Below are 5000 nucleotides of genomic sequence, written 5' to 3' on the forward strand. Positions count from 1 at the left end.
CAGAAATGACATTGTGCAACGCGACGCTAGCCATTTACTTTTATCAACCTTTGTATTATCTCACCTTATTATATTATTTACGGTGACTTATTAATAATGTTTCTTAATTTTATTTGTGCTACTGATGTTAGAGTAATATTAATTGCATTATCAACATATATATAAAATTAAGGCAATAGCAACATTACACTGGCCTGCGTTTAATTTTTTTTTTTTTCAAAGGTCGAAGGTTTTTCAAGTGATTTATAGGTTTTTTGGTGCGCTGAATCCAAAAATGCCATCCGTTTCCTTGGATCAGGTCTAGTTTTTGAGATATGAGAAGTGCGACTTTTGGGCCTTGTATAGTACTAAAAATAAGGAAAACGAGGCTGCAGGTATAGCCTCTTCTTATTATTATTTTTTTTTTTGCATAAAAATTATACTGTAGCACCCCGAAACTGATACTGAAACCTAATGATGTTTTTGTTTACTTTCAGGAAACTGAAACAGAAACTGAAACTGAAACTGCATTGACAACACTGAAACTGAAAATGGTTTAGAAAAGTGTAATCTCCAATCAATGTGACTGATTTGATAAGAATCTGTGCTTTTTACAAGAATCTGTGCTTCTTGTGTTTCTATTTTGGACACGTATCTTAGATTGACAGAAAATGGAACGCAAATGCACAAATCATCCTGATAGGTTCTGCTACATATGTGGTAATGTGATTCTTCCTCGTCGACTAGCAAATATAACTGATTTTGTGAAGAAGGCATATCATGCTTACTTTGGAGTTAAGCTTGGGGACCAGGACAAGCCATTTGCACCCCATGTTAGCTGCAAAACATGTGTCGAGAACTTGCGTGATTGGAGAAATAAAAAAAGGAAGAGTATGCCATTCGCTGTTCCAATGGTTTGGAGAGAGGGTAAAGATCATGTGTCAGACTGCTATTTCTGCATGACTAATCTTAAAGGAGTCAACCGCAAGAATAAGCATTGTATTCAGTATCCTAATGTTCCGTCTGCCATACGACCAGTCCCTCATGGTCCAGGCCTGCCCGTTCCCGAGCCAGATGTTGCAATGGAATCTAGCTCTGAATCGGAATCTGATAACGCACTAGACAGGGCAGAGGGTGGAGAATACATGCCAGAAGAGAATGACCGGCCAGTGCCTCTAACACAAGCAGATCTCACTGACCTGACACGGGATCTAAACCTATCAAAGGAATCAGCACAGCTTCTGGGTTCTCGTCTTCGTGAGAAAAATTTGCTAGCACCTGAGACAACATTCTTTTGGTACCGAGAGCGTGAAAGAGAATTTAGACAGTTCTTCACAACCCAGAAGGACTCGTCATTAGTATACTGCAACAACATTGCTGGTTTGATTCAATCAATGGGGCTGGACTATGTTGCTACTGAATGGAGACTGTTCATCGACTCTTCCAGCAGAAGTCTCAAGGCAGTCCTCCTTCACAACGGAAATAAATACTCTTCAATTCCAATCGGTCATTCGGTGCAAATGAAAGAAACTCATGACAACATGGATCAGCTACTGTCTGCTCTGAACTACAATGACCATGGTTGGTTGATCTGTGGAGATCTTTAAGGTAGTTGGATTGGTTTTGGGACTACAGGGTGGGTACACAAAGTATCCATGCTTTTTGTGTTTGTGGGATAGTCGGGCTGATGATCAACATTTTGTCAGACAAGAATGGCCACCACGACAACGTTTGGAACCTGGTTCACACAATGTTCAGGCTCGTTCTCTTGTTGAACCAAACAAGGTCTTTCTCCCACCTTTATATATCAAACTGGGACTGATGAAGAACTTTGTGAAGGCAATGGACAAGGACGGCATGGGATTTACTTTTCTTCAGCAGAAGTTTCCTCGGATCAGTCTGGAAAAGCTTAAGGCTGGCATCTTTGATGGGCCTCAGATAAGGGAAGTTATGAAGGACTCAATGTTTGACGATGCACTGAATGCAGCTGAGCTGTCCGTTTGGTGGTCGCTTAAGTCAGTGATAAGAAACTTTCTAGGAAATAACCGAAGTGCAGAATACGAGAAAGAAGTCGATGAGCTCTTGAACAGGTATAAAAAATTAGGGGCTCGCATGTCAGTCAAAATGCACTTTCTACGGTCCCACTTAGACTATTTCCCTCAGAACTGTGGTGACTTCAGTGAGGAACAGGGAGAACGTTTCCACCAGGATATTCGTGTCATGGAAGAACGCTACCAAGGCCGTTGGGATGTGAACTTTCTTGCGGACTACTGTTGGTGTTTGAAACGAGACGTGGTGGCTGCCCAACACAGGAGAAAGCCACTGAAAAGGCCCTTCATCCATGATTAGATTTTCTGTAATATATCCTCTTTATCTTCTGAACTATGCAAGAAAAAATTATTTCTTATGTCAAGAATTTTTTTTCCAAAATTAAAGGGAATAAATAGCACTAAATGGCGTTTTTAATTATTTTTACCGCCTCGTATCTCAAAAACGTGACCTGATTGAACAAAATGAGTGTGATTTTTAGATTCTGCATAGCAAATTACCCTAGAATCAGTTATCAGATGCTTTACCTTTGGAACTTCGCAGGCCAGTGAATTATCATACATTGGCAAGCAATAAATGGCATCAGGTCCCGCAGAGTTGTAGTTTAAATAGAAGAATTAACCCATTTCCTTTCACTTGATAGGTGTGAATATTTTTTTAATATTATATAACGTCGCCATATCCAAACATATATGTAGCAATTTGTCAAGGAAGTCCACCACATTGAACAGACAATGCACGGAATAGAGAATTCCTCCATGGGACTTCCTTGAATGGCTACGCCTAGCTAGAAATCTTTTACCTTAGTCGTCTGGAACACCGGCACCATTTACCAGAGAATGTTTAGCTCCTAGTGCTGGGCATCGCTTTAGCACACGAGCAACAGTTATTCCCTTCTCATTGTAAATTTGCACTTCGGGTGGCCTCGAACCCTCAATCTTTAGGTCAAGAGTCGATGTCGCTAACCGATTCCACCATGGTGGCGACGACGGTTGAGGGGACTTTAGTCGGAGAAGTATCCCGAGGGTCAAGAAAGACTCCTCGGCATGCTTGTCGTCTCTGCGGTTGGGAAGTCCGTAATAAATAAGGGGCACACACAAAACATGTTTTTGTACACAAAGACCCGCACACACAGACCCACAGACAAGAGACAAAAAAAAAAAAAAAAAAAAAAAAATATATATATATATATATATATATATATATATATATATATATATATATATATATATATATATCCCGAGGTCTTGTACCGATGGACCTGGAGAGAACTTGATGCGACAAGCGTGACGATATTGAAGACGACTCCAGCTATTTACTCTTAACAATCACTAATTTATTTCAACTTGTTATTGTATTTACGTTTATCTATTGGTATATTTTACAAGTTTGTGAAAGCCATTGAAAGTAGAGTGATAGTAACTGTATCATTCACTGGTATGCACTGAATGGCATCAGATCCCGCAGAGTTGTAGTTTAAATAGATGAATAAACTCTATTCAATTGAGAGCAGCGTGGCGCAGTGGAAGCGCGTTGGGCCCAAAACCCAAAGGTACGTGGATCGAAACCATGCTCTGCTAATCACATTTTCATTCTTGATCTTGTATTCACAGCAGGGTGGCGCAGTGGTAGCGTGTTGGTCTCATAACACAAAGGTCCTGGGATCGAAACCAGACTGTACTAATGACATTTTCATTTTACATTCTTTAAATTGACAAGAGTCGAGGTGAATAAAGATTTTGTAAACAAGTAAATGAATAAGAAATAGAACAGATAAATGAATAAATATATTCACGAAAAAACATATAAATACATAGCTAAACAAAATATATAGATAAATAAAGGAATAGATGAATAAATAGATAATTGAATAATTAACGTGTGTGCGCGCGCGTGTGTGTGTGTGTGTGTGTGCGCGCGTGTGTGTGTGTATGATGTGTCTGACATATTACAGATAGATCTCTATATTGGGAATCCCTAAAGCTCTGATATTTTCAATATTAGAAACAAAATCTACTTTAGGAAAGACACCAAAGTATGCTTCTGTTATCAGCAACATTGTGAAATTTGGAATTTCTCGTTCCAAAGATTGCAAATATTATAGATTCCAATTTATAGATTCCAAATATTATACATCCCGATTTCAATAACGTTACGAGGGATAAAAACGCCATTTCAGTCTCTTATAAAGATATCGTCACTTCCTAACTAGGACAAAATATCTAAACCATCCCACCAAACTAGAGACACTAGAAGATTTAAAACACTACAAATTATAAATACTAGAAACCAGAAGACTTTTGGGGATGCAAATAATTAATTTCAGTGACTGACCACTTGCTCTACGGGAGATTTTTTTTTTTTTTTTTTATCTTACCTTTGAACATTTCGTCTTCAAAAAAAAAAAAAAAAAAAAAAAAAAAAAAAAAAAAAAAAACTTGTTTACGAGAAAAATTTCAGAACCCAATATTGAGCTTGTTATTGTAATGATGAATTTCAGAGACCAAAATAAATGCTATGATACAAGGTATGAATTTCGGTGAATGACCACTTGCTCTCCGGAATAAAAAAAAAAAAAAAAATCTTACCTTCGAGAAAATCGCCTTTAGGGAAAAAAAAAAAAAAAAAAAAAAAAAAAAAAAAAAAAAAATGTTTCGAGAAAAAAAACTACTTTAGATCCAAATACTGATCTTATTATCGTATTATCTGAAGAACTAAGATATGAAAGTTAATCGTTCAGGGGCTGCAAGGCAGTTAAAGTCGTTTTTAAACGAGTTTGGCCATACATAGCCTCGGCCGGGAGTCGTGTTTAAGTCTCAACTTAGAGGTTAAGTCTTTGGAAGGTCTTCCTGCTCTAACTCTTTCGAGAAGGGTCAAGCTAGGGCCCTATTTAACTTTATTTGCTATACAGTCTAAGAATGAAATGTTATCTATTTATCCAGGTTAGTGAACACAAAACTACCAATGGGTTC

The sequence above is a fragment of the Oratosquilla oratoria genome, chromosome 29, assembly GCF_046742065.1.
Source record: "Oratosquilla oratoria isolate Oo_2021 chromosome 29, ASM4674206v1, whole genome shotgun sequence".
Classification (NCBI taxonomy): Eukaryota; Metazoa; Arthropoda; class Malacostraca; order Stomatopoda; family Squillidae; genus Oratosquilla; species Oratosquilla oratoria.